This window comes from Cynocephalus volans, chromosome 4, assembly GCF_027409185.1.
Source record: "Cynocephalus volans isolate mCynVol1 chromosome 4, mCynVol1.pri, whole genome shotgun sequence".
NCBI classification, from domain to species: Eukaryota; Metazoa; Chordata; class Mammalia; order Dermoptera; family Cynocephalidae; genus Cynocephalus; species Cynocephalus volans.
In genome coordinates, this window is record NC_084463.1 from 85,381,226 (window position 1) to 85,398,231 (window position 17,006).

The window sequence follows — 17,006 nt, forward strand, 5'->3', positions numbered from 1 at the left end:
CTTTTCTGCAGGCCATGAATATTGCCATGTGATTATGTGACCTTCTATGTAATATTGTAAAGCTATTGAATAGGGCTCTTTCTCTTTGGGTTATAAGTGTCCCTGGTTACCTTAGCACACATCATTGCTCAGCATATTTACATATTGATTTTGATAAGACTCTGAACTGGATAGGCTTTTTCCGCTTTGCCATTCAGATGGAGACCTTGAAGGGAAAAAAAAAATCCCTTCATATTTCTATCACTTCTTCCAAGACTGAGTTTAAGAACAAATTTCTTCAGATGTTTGCTACTAAATTTCTTTAAAATTAGAAAAAGGATAGGCTTTGCATCAGAAACAAAAGGCATTTATATATCCTCTTTCAAGCCCTAATGAAACTTTAGCCAGGGAAAATCTTTGCTATTATACCTTCCCTTATCATTCTTAAAAAAGAGTTTAGGTAAGTAAGCCAGGTTTGCAGCTGTAGTTTCTCTGCACTTATAGCTTCCCGACAGGTGCTATGGCTTCTTCGTCTATATCTGATCGAACATATGTGTTTTGTATATAATCCCTGGTATTTTAATAGTCATGTTGACTGTGGGTGTTCATCTTTGATCAGATTTGTAATACAATTTTTCTAAATTTTGCTAGATTTCAAATTCTCTAGGCCAGGAAGTCTGACTTGCATTGAATTTTTGCATTATATCCACCACATAACATTTATTTCTCCCCTTGAAGAAGTATCCAATAATTATTTGTTAGTTGTTTTTCAGTGAAGATGGGTCACACTGAGCTTTGGTGATAAGTATCATAAACTGCAAATAACTAGCACTTGGATCTCTCAACCAAACTTCTTCTGGCGATACATCAATATTTTCAAGAATCAGTAAGTAAGGAATCCTAAAATACAAATCAAATTGCTCAAATCTATTGAAAAATTGATTTTGATGTTTCTATAGATTTTCAGTGAAGACTTAGAATGTTTTTAACTTGAGAAGCAATGTAGTTAGGAGACAGAACATGGCTGAGGAATTTCTTTCAATATGCAATTAGGAAGGCTACTAAAACCACAGACATACTAGCTAGCTTTATGTTTTAGGCAAAAATAACTATAGTAGTCTCTGTGTTAGACTCAGAATCCTGAGTGAAATTTACTCTGACAAGAAAATTACTGAGCAAGGTTAAATGATTTGCCATCATTTTAGAAGTGGGAAGAGATCCTTACGTAGTATGATAGGATAAGTGTAAAGAAAGTTCCAAAAATTTGGTACGTGCTTCTGCATATATAAGATATGGAGTGATACGGGCTTATCTAACTAAAAGGATATATAGACATGCCTTTGTGTGCTGGTGGAATGCTTAAAATATTACAGAAAGCTCATACATGCTAATGAATATGTCATTTAAATCTGCATCTACCCACACATTTACCCCTAATAGATAGAATGAAGAGGAGTCAGCAGTGTGAGTTGCCTACCTCCTTCACGGACATCCAAATATGTTGCGTTGCTGTGTTCAACCTTGCCTGGGACCATAGGGACACATTTTGATTCAAGGCTCTAAAGATGTGAAAATATTACAAAGTTAAATTTTAGTTATTTGCTTTTATCTTTAGAATAAGCAGGAAGATGGTGATTCAATATTTGAAGTTTAATACTATGAAAAAATAGTATAAAACTTCTTCAAAATAAACTCTAGGTATAAAGGTGTTCATCCTTTGCCCTTACATTGATTTTTGATTATTATCAAGAAGCTACAGGGCTAAATTAGAGCTGCATTTGTCTCCTGAAGATTTGTTGAGTTACTCTGGAATATGTGTTCTATCCAGTTTTCAGAATTATAAGGATTGCCATATTAGTCATTTTGCGTGTGGTATAAAGCCTGTATAATATAATGATTAAGAGTAATGATCTTAAAAATTAAGAATTACTAAAAAATTCCCCTATATACCATGAATGAACAGCATATTGATTTGCTTTTAATGTTAATCAGCATTTAAAATTCCATACCATCTTTTTGAATGTGAAAAAAATAAAGTACAATTTTGAGTATGAACAAGAAACACACAGTTTCAAGCATAGCTAAATTATATTGGGGTGATGAAAGTAATGCATTACAATAGTGATTTTAAAAACTATCCAGGAACTATTTTGTTGTCTCAATCTAGAATTACTTTTGCGATTGAAAGAAAAATACAAAAATAAAGAAAACTAGTCGTGCCTTTGTAATTTGGAGCCAGATGTTTCCAGGATGTAAGCTATGATTTATACTGTACTGTTTTCCAGTATCCATGGGAATCAGCTAATGTAGCTTTTAGTAGTTCCATGCTTGCTGAAGTTTCACCTCAGTCTTGGCCTTTGATGAGTAACCAAAATCCTTGCTTAGGGAACAGTGGGGAGGGGATAGTTTTGCTTCCATGAAGTTGGCAATTTAAATCCATACTGTATTTTGCTCAACCTGATTTCTCAGATACTGTCACTATAAATTTCTTGCTTACATGATGCAAAGGAAAATGGAAAGGGATGGTGGTTACTGTGGGACAGAATAGTTACTGAAAAATTCAGGTGCATAGGCACAAGGCACACATACTGTCACCACCACAGTAAGTGTAACCTTTGTGCTCAAGGTTTACCAGAGACTACAAATGTGAGAACCAACACATAGAAGCATGTCATGCAGCTTTTTTTTTTATATATTAATGACCCTTTAAAAAAACATATTATACACAAACCCTACTACTTAATACTGCCCGATTAATTTTTCCTAATTACTGATTTCATCATGCTACCTCCTTAATCAGACATTTCTAATGGTTTTTCTCTCTTACTACTGGAAGACAGTGCAGCACTGCAGAAAGAACAGGGATTGTGTGATCTAATAAACCTGTTTTCTAGTTCCAGCTCTTAGCACTTACTAGGAATTTACACTCAGGTCTGTACACTCAGTTTTCTTATTTATAAAATGGGGATGCTATACTACCTTACCCAGAAGGTTATGGTGAAGGCTGAAGAGAAAAACCCTTATAAATTTCCTAGTAGTATGTTAATAGATAGCATTCAAAAAAATTTAGTTTTACCTAACTTCAATCCATTTTACTCTTGCTTTAGCCAATATTTTTGTCCAATTGAAAAGGTCAAAAACTCTTATGTTACTTTGTTTTAATCTGAATGTATTTAACTTTGGTGGGTTTTTTCCTCCCCGTTTACTATTTTTATTTTTTCCTTAAATGTCTGTTCATGATTTTTCCCTATCCTTCTAACATAATTTGTTTTCATTACAGATGTTATGTCCTCTACCCATTTCATTATGTCTCTTTCATGGGATTTGGATTTATTTTACTCACGAACATCTTAAGATCTGAGATTGTCAGCTCTCTCAGGCATTTCTTTATTATATCTGCTTTAGCTTATCCTTAGAAAGGCATTTCCACCCCAAATTTATATATAAGACGGTATGTCAAAAAGATTGTGGAAAAACAGAATTAAAACATAATACAAATCTTTCCACAAACTTTTTGAAGTACCGTGTGTGTGTGTGTGTGTGTGTGTGTGTGTGTGTGTGTGTGTGTGTGTGAGTGTGTGTGTGTGTGTGTGTGTGAGTGTGTGTGTGTGTGAGTGTGTGTGTGAGTGTGTGTGTGTGTGTGTGAGTGTGAGTGTGTGTGTGTGAGTGTGTGTGTGAGTGTGTGTGTGTGTGTGTGTGTGTGTGAGTGTCTATAATGTATATTGGTCAGTATATGCTTCTCCCTTCCTAGTAAGCTGCAACGTTGCTGTTGACTACCAGGATGAGGAAGAATGTGATATCCCTCTTGTACACCTTCTGACTGCTATTTCCTCTACTTTTGAAGAATTATTTGGGTACAACAGGGAATGATTAAGTAGTTCTTTATAAAAGGAGTTAGAGTTTTATTGAAACTGTTCAGGGCCGAACCTGTGGCTCACTCGGGAGAGTGCGGCGCTGGGAGCACAGCGGCGCTGGGGAGCGCCGAGGCTGCGGGTTCGGATCCTATATAGGGATGGCCGGTGCGCTCACTGGCTTAGTGCGGTGCGGACTACACCAAGCCAAGGGTTGTGATCCCCTTCCCGGTCAAAAAATAAAAAAATAAAGAAACTGTTCAGAGCTGGGACTAGAGATTAGATGTGCTCTTATCTAAATGCTTTATTCCCTCCTGCTGCACAAGGGGTGAGGTTTCCAGCCTTGCCTCTTAAAGGAAATCCCGCAAGTCACCCCACCCTCCCACCATGGTATATCATTTATACAACTTTCTTATTTACTATACTTTTACTCTCTCTTTCTGTCTGTGCCTTCCTTTTATTTCTTCTCTGGACTTTCACCTTTTCAATTTACTATAACAGATCACCCTTTCCTAAATGAATAATCAAATCTCTCAGTATCTTGAGTCTCGCAGGTTTTACAGCCTCAAGTCATAAATTTCAGTGGTTTTCTCATTATCCCAGTTTGCAGTTGCTCTTCGGAGGAGACAGGCATTTGCAGGCGAGCTCTGAACCCCTAACTAGGTGGGGCCTTTCCACTCTGACCATGGCTATTCTCTCTATTGAATCTACAATCAAAACCATATTATTAATGCAACCATTTATTTCCTGCAGGAACCAACCCTCAGAGAGACATGCCCAGACCCTGTGAGTTTGTGTTTCAGGGGCTTGTCATTGCCCATTTATCTCTCCCATCAGATGTTCTTCTCTTCTCAAGCTGCAGGTATAAGAGCAGCCTTGTCAGTGGGTGAAAAACTGATAACTGGAGCTTTTGGCAGCACTTCCCAATGGTGATACATTAATTTCTGCTGGCTCATTGCATGAAGTTCCTAAAATTCTAATTGGACAGTCTTGCTTTTTGCATTAAAATGACCTGCATGGTGAGTATGTATTATTTGCGTTGTATTTTGTCTTTTTTTTTTGCAAATGAATGTTCTGGATTTATGTTAATAGTCATCCCTTTGTTGCCCTGAGTTCATTTCCCAAAGCCTCCTGCAATAACTTCTTAATCCATAAATGTGCAGAGAGAAGTCTCAGTTCACCCCACCATTTTAAAGTACATATTTACATTTTTGGAAGGTTCTTGTTTTTGAACCTTCTTTTGTATTCAGTTAGTAAATCTCAGAGCATCTTAGTACCTCCACATTTTCTGTTCCAACATGACTCTCCAGTTTGACATCCCATTATCTTCATCCCAACTTGCTTATTCTGTTTTCTTATAATTATGTATTCTCCTACCTCCATGATTATTAATGTCATCTCAGTCTCTTGGATTATTTTATTAAATTTGTTTTAACCAAATCCTTCAAGACTTGTATTTTTATCTCTTCCCTAAAGCCATGAATATCTCTCTCCAAACTTCAGCCTGAAATAATCTTTCCAGTTTAAGAACAGTACCTCTAGCATTTACCCAGGAGTTAATTATAACCACATCTTATATTATCTTGAAATCCTTTAAAAACTCTTACAGCTGTTTACATTTCAAATCTATACACTTATCTTCCTTAATAAGTGTGTGCCCCTTGAAGACATACTCACTGTTACGGCTGAATTGTGTTTCCCAAAATTCATATGTTGAATTCCTAATCCCCAGTACCTCAGAATTTGACTGTGTTTGGAGACAGGGTCTTTCAAGAAGTTATTAAGTTAAAATAAGCTCAATAGGCTGGGCCCTAATTCAATATGACTAGTGGAGTGTCATTATAAGAAGAGGAAATTAGGGGGCAGACATACAGAGGAAAAACCACGTGAAGACACAGGGAGAAGACATCTATGCACAAGCCAAGGAGATAAGCCTCGAAAAGAGTCAACCCCATTCACTTTAGTCTTGGACTTCTAGCCTCCAGAACTGTGAAAAAATAAATTTTTGTTAAGTCCTCCAGTCTGTGGTACTTTGTTTCTGCAGCACTAGCAAACTAACACACTTACTTTATGTCTATGTGCTCCACTTGGGTGGTGCTCCCCAGCTAGTAGTACTCAGTAAAATTTAATTTTAATCAAGTTGGCAATTGCTGAAACATTTTAAATATCCATTTGTAAATCTAAAGTACACTTGTAATTTTATTATTGTGAATTTTTATTCTTAAAAAAATTGTAAGACTCTAACCATCCTGATATCATTGAGTTTCTTTTAAAATTTATTTTACAAAATTTCAGAGTTAATTTAATGTTTTTGTTTATTTTTCTCATTAATGATCCAGATGCTAGTCTTTATGGAATCCGTAAATAGGAAGTGTCTCAGAAATGTTATTAATGGCTAAGTGAGAAAAATGATGAACACCTGTCTTATCATTAGATTAACAAGTTCTCATTATGATGAGTATCAGCAAAATGATAATTGGTGATATTCTTATCTTACCATTGAACTAGTGGGAATACTACAGTAACGGGTAATTGAGTAATTAACCTTTACCTTGCCCTAAGTTACTTGCTCTTAATTGAGCAGATACATAGAATACATGAGAGTAACATTTATCCTTGATGTTGAAATTAGTTGGTTGACAGTGACTTTGGTAACTAGTAAAAAAAATCACATCCAAATTATTATGTTAATACCTACATTTATAGCCACAAAACAAAAGGCAGAATGGAGAATATGTCTAAAATATTAATCCAAAATGCCAGAGTAGCGTAAACAGATATGGATATGGCTACTTGCTGAAACACACAAACTTTTTTTTTTAATCTCAGTTGTGCTGTTCATGTATTTCACTTGTGTGCCTTCTCATTGCTAAACTGGGTTGATGTGTGGATTGTGAAATTTCTCCACTCTCACTTATGTTGATAATTTTTTTCCAGTAGTACATTCTTTTAGATATTTACATCAATAGTTAAATTCCCTAATTTTTATTTATTCCTTCAACAAATATTTGCCAAGTGTAGAACGAGTATTTGGGAAAAAAATAATAAAACAACCATGGCAACTCTTTCAGTCTGCTTCTTCATACTAAAATAACCTCTGATGAAGACAAAGGGAAATCCAAGATAATTATAAAAACCTATGTTTGACATCCTCCTGTTCCCTGGTTAAGCATCTGTTCCATAGTTTTAATTTGAGAAGCCCAATGGTCTCAGCTGCCACATAGTTAGAGAACACCTCCCAATACCGATATCCCATTTGGATGTCTTCTGGGCATTTTACTCTAGACCTGCATGTCACTGTGGGAGCTACTTGCCACATGTGATCATTTAAAGTCAAACTAATTAGCATTTAATAAAATTTGAAATGAATTTTTTCATTAACATTAGTTATACTTTAAGTGTTCTGTAGCCATAGGTGGCAAATCGTTTCCATATTTGATAGTTCAGATATGTGGCATTTGTAATACCACAAAAAAGTTCTATTGGGAATCACTGATGTAGAACTGTCTCTATTCTTCCATCTTCGGTCAAAATTCAGCAGGCCTCAATATTTGCCTCTTGGTCCTTACTTCTATGCTTTACATGTTAACTGATGGAAAACTTGTGCTTTTAAAATTATTAATTTCTCAAAAGGTCTAATGTTAAACTTTCTGAAGAGCTTTGGCTCCATGTGAGGAAAAAGGAGACAGACACAGGTTAGGCTCCCTCACTTCATATCCAGCTCAGCCTGACTCAGCCTGTCTGATATAAATACATTAACTGCCCATGTGCGCCCACGTGTTCCTTGGTTATCTGACTCTAGTGTAAAAGACATCAGCTCTGATCTGCTGGCAGTCTGAGTTTGCACCTGAATAAAGCATGTCAACCTTGCTAACCTCTCCCAGGATTTTTTTTCCAACTACCTAACTCGTGACCTGCATATGAGGGGTCTGTGACCCAGTCTGCATATAAGGAGTCTGTGACCCAGCCTGCATGGGATGAGTTTGAAGGGTCTGTGACCCAGTCTGACACACCACCCTGGTATATGAAAATTAAACAGTAATTGTGATTAACTAAGTTTTATTGTAGAAAATTACTTACAAGCAATATAAAACCGTCAGGTAACACATGTTAACTTTGTTTTATTTATGTGCAAAAAAAGTACAAAAGTCTAAGTCAGTCATGAATCACCTCAAATGATTTATTGTTTATCCCAAAATGATAAAATAAAAACCAGAATAATTTATTATAAGAAATTAATCAGAGAGTAAGTGGCAAACACATGAAAAGGCAGAATTCCTTAAAAGCATTGTTTCTGATTCTGGAGAAGTGAAAAACAATAAAAATATAAATCAAATGTTTTAAAATGTTGATAATGGTAATTGAATCTTCAAAATACAAAAACACAGAACTCTTCATTAATATGTCATGTACTTGGCTCTTTTTTTTTTAATCTATTATGTATGGATTATTTTAATAAAAGTAGGTATGTTTGATGAAAAGATTTCTCATAGGATTTTATAATTTTTCCTTTGACTTGAGATTCAGACATTTAAAACAACTATATTAAATTCTTTTTCAGTAATTTTATTTCTGATTTCCTTAATTCCATTAACACAACTATTAATGACATTTATGAGTTCTGGGTTGGTGTGGAGGGACATATACAATTAAGTAAGCTATGGTCTTGGGCACATAGGAACCTGCATTTCATCAGGGAATGTCATGTGTTCAATAATGATAAAAAGTGTGCTGTTAAAAAATGTTAAAAAGTGCAATTAGAAAGGTATGGATAAAGGATTTAGAACTTCTAAAAAAAAAAAAAGTGTTATATTGGAATTAGGGAAATTTTAGGAGTGGAATTTGCCTGAAAGATGTATAAAACACCATGGAAAAGGGTACATTTATGGGAAGGTGGTGCTAAAATATAGGGTGTGTGATTGAAAGTGAAGGGAGTTAACACTGAAAGGTAGATTGGGAGCAGATCATGGAGATTTTAAACATCAGAGTAGCGAATTCACACTTTATTCTGTGGGTAAAGAAGAAACACTGAATTCTAATGTGAGACTTGAAGATGAGAAATGACACAATCTTATAAGTATGGAGAGCATTTTTCAGTCATGCAAAAAAGTTATTTCAAATATTTGACTCAGATTGGGAGGTGACAGTTTGGCTTCCAGATAGGATAAGACGTTAATATCAACCCATTTGATTCTTCATCAAGAATATGATATAATTCAAACTTTTATCCAAGTTTTTCTCTAGTTTCCATAATAGTTTCACATAGATGTTCTGATGTTCCTGTGGTGTTAGAATGTGTGAATTTGATTTTGATCTCTTTCACCTTCTGGCTTGGTAATTGTGGGCTGGTTATTAAATCTCTCTGTGCTTGTAAATAATAAATGTAATGTAGACAATGTAGATGTTAAGATGTAGATAATATGTATATATAAAAGTAGATGTAGATAATCTACACATATTAGTAGGTGGCTAATAACTATCTGGTAGCTAATAGTAATAACTGGTTTCAAATGTTGTTACCTAATGTTATAATAATTATTAATGTAGTAGATAATGGCATGAGCTCTTCAAAATAGTGCTTTATGGATTGTTACCTTTTGAAAGTTCCATTAATCTCTAAAGCTTCTCCAAATCCATTTTCTACACCATTAAACATAATCATATTGACCTAATGATTAACTGATTTATTAGTTCATTCATTTGTTCTCCTAATAATACTTCCTTCCATTTATTCTCATTCCAGAATACATAAGATATTATGGGGAAAATTAATTCTGCCTAGAGTTTTAGAGTTGAATTCACAAAGAAGTGACATTGTAGGAATCATTTATTACTGCCCTGAGTCCCATTTTCCTCATCCCTTGTTGGAAGGTAGGCAAGCATTTTGGGTGGAATTGACCCACCTCAAGCCTCAGGGGTAGGCTGGATTGGCCCAAGCCTCTCATTGTCCTCTCATCAGTTTTGTTACTGTGATTGGTTCAAGACTGGGTGCCTGCCTTAAACTGTTTTTATCTGAATGAGGTCCTATGCATGTTAAATGTCTGGGAGACAAAAGCTCTCTTTTCCCATTGGGTAAGAACAAGAGAGTGTGCAGGAACTTCTGGCTGCCATTCTTCTGGGTGAAGAGAGTAGAGCTGGCCTAAGAATCACACCAAAACCAAGAACGAAAAGTTGAAACCTGAGAAGAGACCTGGGTCTGATTACCTTGTTGAGCCATGGTAAAGCCACATTGAAATGGATTTATTTGACATCCTAAGTCCTGTCAGATAGTCGCTATGAGGTGAGATTCTGAATCCTGCCAAATAGTTATAGTAACTACCTTCCCTGCATCTTTCCTGTTCCAGATGTTGAAGCTGCTTTTCATTGTTTTTAATCCCTGGATTATCTCCCTGTCTTCTCTTTGACTTCTTAGATCTTTTAACACATATGGTACTGAAATATGTATTTAATTATTTGTTTGAAATACCTACAGTGGTTTCAGTTTCTCTAACTGCACTATGACTGTTTAAGAGCTCTCACAATAAAAAAATTATATTCTCTTTTTTTGAACAAAAAGAAAACAATAACTTTGTTTTGCACTTTGGCTTCCATGTTACTTAGATGCTGTTGTACACTGGATTGTGGACTGTGTTCCCCATGTCCCTCTCCCCTCTAAATTTATATGTTGAAGCCCTGACTCCCACTGTGACTATATTTGGATACGGGGCATTTAAGGAGGTTAATTAAGGTTCAGTGAGGTTATAGGAGTGGGGACCTAATCCAGTATGACTGGTGTGCTTATGAGAAGTGAAAGAGAGAGACACCCAGGATATGGATGCACAGAGGAAAGGCCATGTGAAGACAGTGAGAAGGCAGCCAACTTCAAGCCAAGGCAAGAGGCCTCAGGAGAAATCAAACCAACACCTTGATCTTAAACTTCCAGCCTCCAGAACTGTGAGAAATAAATATCTGTTGTTTATGCCACATAGAATGTGGTATATTTTTATGGCAGCCCTAGAAGACTAGTACAGATGCCATTTATATATTGATCAAGTATGAGTCTAAGATAGTGTCTACATAATCACCACACTCTTCCTGATTCATATGGAATTGGGTTTCTGGAGAAGATTGGCTTTGAGAGGTCAAATATAAAGAAAGCTATTCTTAGGGAAAATCAAGTCATTGATCACTGCTGGTGATGAGTGTTAAGGTCACAGTGGTGCCAAAGAAAACAAAAGTGCAGTAGTCTGCTAAGTGCTTCTTCCTCCAGGGGAGGGTGATTATACACCACTCATTAGGATTCTTTTTATGCAATTCCTTCAGAAAGTCAGCTCTACTTGTTTATTTCTAGGTTTTCATTTTCAAACACTGTTTCTAGAATAAAGCTTGTATAGAGGCGCTCAACTATATATTGTGATCATCCTTAGTGTATATTTTTAGAGTGAAAGGAACAGAAAATAGAAATCAGAGCCCCAACCATAAAGTATGCAATAAAAAAAGGAAAGGCATGCAGGAGATAAAAGGAGTTTTATGCCTCTTGTGTTTGATTCATTTGGATGAAATAATGCTTTATCTAGGGGAAAAATAATCTCTGACTCTTCTTTAGGCAGAGATGGAGATTTATGAATTGAACCAGCTCAATGGATGTCATTGGTAGTATTCTGACTTGAAGTTTGTGCTTATAGTAATTTGGCCTTTGTTGTAAGTAATTCCAGCTAGACTGGAAGGCTGCTATTGAGGTGACTTAGAAAAGTGAAGAAAGACTTGTCAGTGTGACTGATAATTAACCCTTCAGTACTCTATGAGTCTGGTCTCTGAATCAGATTAAGCTAAATTTTACAGACAGTGAAATAGATTGATTTGCATTTGGTCTAGTTTAAAGGTTTTCATTGCCCTTGCCATCAAAAGGTAAGTAAGAAGTTACGTACTCTTGTTTATACTTAATTTAAGACAATGGGACATTTTATGTTTAATTGTAAGAAGGACATTCAAAGGAAAAAAAAAAAGCAGTGGGAGTGATCTACCAAGCCAATAAATACTCTTGAAACCATGATTATAATAAGGACTTGAAGACTGTCTATATTTAGCCTGGAGAACTAGGAGAGACAGAAAGAAAATAAATGCCTTCAGACATTTTCTATACTCTCATAAGAAAGAGATATAAGTTAGTCTGTGTAGTCTCAGAAGGAAGAGCTAGAATTAAAAGGCATCGGTTTCAGGGAGATAGATTTCCAATTAAAATAAAGGCAAATCTCCTAATAAGTTGAAATACCAGTGTTCATGAAAGAAAGGGTTTGTCTTGTAAGTAATTAAGCTCTGAACACTGTAAAATTTCAAGGGAAAACAAAACAAATTTCAGAAACAGTTTTATTTTTTTAAGGTGAGGTACATTAAAGCATAATACATCCCACATACAACTTTTGATATTCTATTCCCCATGCCACATTGCTAGTCTCAAGTCTTCTTCATATCAGCACACGAGTCCTCTATCTCCATGAACCTAATTAAGTCATCAACATTTCTCATCTAGACGAAGGCTTGGCAAACTGCAGTCTGTGAGTCCAATCCGGCACACTGCCTGCTTTTGAATGGCCCTCCAAGTAAGAATGGTTTTTGTATTTTTAAATAATTGGAAAAATAAAAGAACAATATTTTATGACAAGTGAAAATGATATGAAATTTAAATTTCCATGCCCATAAATATTTATTGGAACGCAGCCCACTATATTCATTTATGTATTTTCTGTTGTCATGACAGAATTGAGTAGTTTTGACCAAGATTTGTAGGGCTACAAAGCCTAAAATGTTTATCTTCTGGCCCTCTACAAGAAAAGTTTTCTGATTCCTCATGTAGACTATTCAAGCAGTCTCCTCACTGGTTTCCTGGCTTCTATCTTTGAATACAGTTATCTATATTCCATATGACCAACAAAGTAATCTTTTAAAAATGTTAATCAAGTTATTTTTGCTCCCCTATAAAATTCTCTGTTAACTTTTTACTGAACTTAGAATAAATTGAATATTTTTTATCATGGTCTTTAAGGCCTTAAACAATCTGATTTTTCCTAACTGGAGGTTTTGCCTCTTATTTGTACCAATCTCTCCCTCATCCACCAAAGTATAGCCACACTGATCTTCCACATTTCTAAGGCAAGCCAAAATACCAGGCTTATTCCCTCTGTAGTACCTTTCCCCTTTTTCCCTCTGACTAGAAAGTACTTATATTGGGATCATTGATCAACAGATATCTGCCTATTATTCAGGTCACAACATAAATGTAACTTTGTTCCACCAATCTAAATTCTACCACCCTCACCATATCTATCATGTTATCTTCTTTAATTGTAATTTTTCCTTTTATTATTATTTTGCCTCACCCACACACTGGATAGGTTTTCTTAAGCAGAAGTATTCTGTCGCATTCAGGGGAGTATGTATCTCTCTAGGATCCACATCAGCTGTTTGTGTTCAGTAAATATTTGTTAAATAAATGATTTTATATTACTAAGTGAAAGACTGTGTTTAGACACTGTGGTATTGCAAGGTGGAGAAGGAAGAAATTAAAGATGGATACCTTAAGGAATCTAAAATCAGTTTGAGAAGAAAGTCATGCTTGCTAACCTTTAAAATCAGTCAGACCAGTGATGAAGAGGCAGCAGAGACTGCAGGCTCAGAGCATGGGCTCTGGTGCAGATTGCAGGAGGTCGATGCCCAGTGGCATAGCTACGAGCTTTGTGACATAGGACAATTGATCTGATTTCTTTGTGCTCAGGTCTCAAATCTGTAAGACTGAGAAAAAAAGTATTTCCCTCATGGGTTGTTGGAGGATTAGTTGTGTTAATATTTGTAAAAGATTAGGTCCTGGCACATAGGAAAAGTTACATCAACGTTTGTTGCACGAGTTTAGAAATTGAGATCCTAGGAATATATTTCGTGTACCTTGCCCAGGAAGCCTTGCCTGCACTAAAAGTGTGTCATTTATTTCAGGGTTCTGAGGGAGATTTCCAGTGAAGACACATCATGATTGACCTTGTTTTTATGAAGATAAATGTGTGGAAAAGATCAGTTGGGGAGAGGGGCTACAGTTAGAGGCAGAGAGGTCTTGCGTTAGTTCAAAAAGAGGTGATGAAGGACAGTCAGCCGCTAGAAGAGGGAATGGAAAGGACGAGGCAGCAGAGCAGAGGGCTTCGGGCTGATATTGGCCACATCGAAGTTTGAATCATGGATCTGCCCTTTCCTAATTGTGTGGTCAAGAGCAAGTGTTCTCTGAGTCTCCTCGATTTTCTCACTTCAACTTCTTCACTATAATGCCACTGTGAAGATGGAATGATACAGTACGTGCAGAAAATGCTTACCATAGTTTTCATGTAAAGTAGACTTTCAATAATGGTGGTGGTATTGGTAGGAATACTTGATAGTTTGTTTATCATTATTATCTTTTTCTTATCATATGAAAGATATTGGGGAGGTTAGAAATGAAAAGATCAGGCAATTGATTAGATGGAGAGGATCATGATGAAAGGCACATAGAAGTTGGCTTTAAAATAACCAGGAGGACATTGATAGTATAAATTAGGACAGGAACCCAGGAGGAGGCAACGGTTTAGGATTAAGACACCCACAAAGCCACATCTTGAAATCAAGCCTAGAAATGTGGCCAGTGGATAAAATTCTGGGACTTACTTGTATTTCTTGGGGGACAATTTATTGAAATAAATGGGCTGTGCCATCAAGAAAGAGGAGAGTAAGAGAAAAGGACAGAATTTCATGGGAAGTAATATTAAAGGATTATTGAAGGAGTAGTTTGGAAAAGAGGTAGGGACAGACACCACCAAGAACGGAAGGATAAAGAGGTGAAAGGGGATGAGGATGCAGTGTTATGAAAGCCAAGAATCCACGGCTGGAAGGAGGGGGTGGGCAGCAAAGAAGTCACAGAGGATAAGCTCTGAGGACAGTCTGTGAGATCATAGAATTTAGCAGATCATTATACACATCTGAGAGTTTATTTAGTGAGTTGTAGATGTGGAAAGTCATGTCTAGACAGGAAAAAAGAGTTTGGAAATAGCTGCCTAGTGAAAAAGAACTATGTAGACATTTATTACCATTTAATGTAATTACTATGAAAGAGTTGTAGTTTAACAATACAGCCAATAAACTACTATTTTTGAAGGGGTGGCTCTTCTAAGATTCTTTTGGAAGTAAGGTATGAGTGAAGAATCAATTAGCAAATTTGTGAGACTATCTGAACCCAAGAATTTTGAAAAGGAATTGGATTCTGCTAAGAAAGTGATACAGAATTGAATATTGTCTTCGTCAATGATTATCCAGATAAATTTGGCTAAGCTGTCTGACATGTAAAAGAACTTTTCTTAATCTGTAAATTGGGATCATAACACTTCTCTCTTGGCAGGTAAGAAAATGAACTAGAATTGCATTTTTGAGTGCTGACATACAGGCGGTCAGCCTTGTCCTCTGCCGCTCTATGGTCTCAGCAGGCCCACTGCTTGGGTACATTCCTTACATATGAGGTCAAATCAATTAGACTGAAACTAGGCCTGCACAGGCCAAGGTTTACTTAAAAGAAATAATATTGTCAACGTTCCACTATCTATTAATGGCATAGCTGTCTCTCCAGTCACCCAGATTCAGATCTCACTCATTCTTGGTTTTTCTTCTTCTATATTCCAGAACAATTGATTATCAGATTTGTAGTTATTAATAACATGGGTTTGGAGTCAGAAAGCTTGGACTTAAATCTTGGATCCTCTTGGGCAAGTTATTTAACGTCTCAGAACCTCCATTTGTAAATAACATCACTGTATATGATGACATTTTAGTGATGATTAAATAAAATCATCCATCTAGAATTCTTAGCCCAGGGTCTGATGTATAATAAAGATTCAATAAATATTCCTCTTTTAATATTAGTGTCAACATAATATTATGATTTTACATGATCTCTTCCTACTTATTCTCCTCTGTATTCAATAATAGCTTACATAGACTTTTATATTAACTTGCTAAACTTATGTCCTTCCTTAATGTCACCCCTTCCAACTGATCTTATAATTTGCTGATAAGTTATAGTCTCTAAAGCATAATTCTGTTGATACCCTTATGCTACTTAACAACCCTTAGTTTCCTATAGAATACTGATATCGTTGGGATACGTTTATCCCCCAAAGCTCATGCTGAAATCTTATCCATGGTATGGCAGTGTTAGGAGAGGTTTGGGTTATGGGGGCTGATCCCTCATGAATAGGTTAATGCCCTGGAGAAATGGGTAGTGAGTGATTCTTACTCTATTAGTGCTCTATGAATTCCCGCAAGAGCTGGTTGTTTAAAAGACCCTGGCATCTCCCCTCCCTCTCTCTTCCTTCCTCTCACCATGTGATCTGCTTGCACCCACTGGCTACCTTGCTGCTTTTTGCCATGAGTAGAAGCAGCCTGAGGCCCACCCAAGATGCAGCTGTCCCAGAATCATGAGCCAAATAAACTTCTTTTCTTTATAAATTGACCAATCTCAGGCGCTCCGTTACAGCACCACAAAAACAGACTAATATAAATATGTACCAATATTACAGTAGCAATTGTTGCCCTCCTCTACAGTTCTCTATCCTAGTTTTACTTTCTCCTTCCCTTCTCTGCACCTGATGCTTAAACTTACTGAACTATTCATTCCTCTGAGAATTGTCAAGTCCTTATTATTGTTAAATGAGGTTTTCTTCACCTGAAATTCACCACTTCATGTTCAATATTAGCTACAGCAAACATCATTACCCCAGAGGACGCTCTATGACATCTGTGGAAGTAAACTTTCTTCCTGTTCACAACCTTATCTAAAATTTTATGTGAATTTCAAATGACACTTTCTGTTTTATGGGGTTTTTTTCCCACACAAGTTCCCTCCTTCCTAGATAATTATCTTCTTTTTACAAAGTATCAATGTTCTTTGTACTCCTCCTAATGTGTCTATCATGGAAGCCCCCAGGCAGCCATGAGATAAAAATTTTAGATATTTGGTTATAAAATCACCTTTAAGCTCTATCTATAAAATGGGTCCTCATAGCATTAAAAATAATTTAGTGTGGGAAATATATAAGCCAATAAATTGTCTGCTATTAGGCAAGGGAAAAAACTTTACTCAAAATTTTCATTTTTGACAAGTCATTTCAACATCATAAAATCATTTTACTG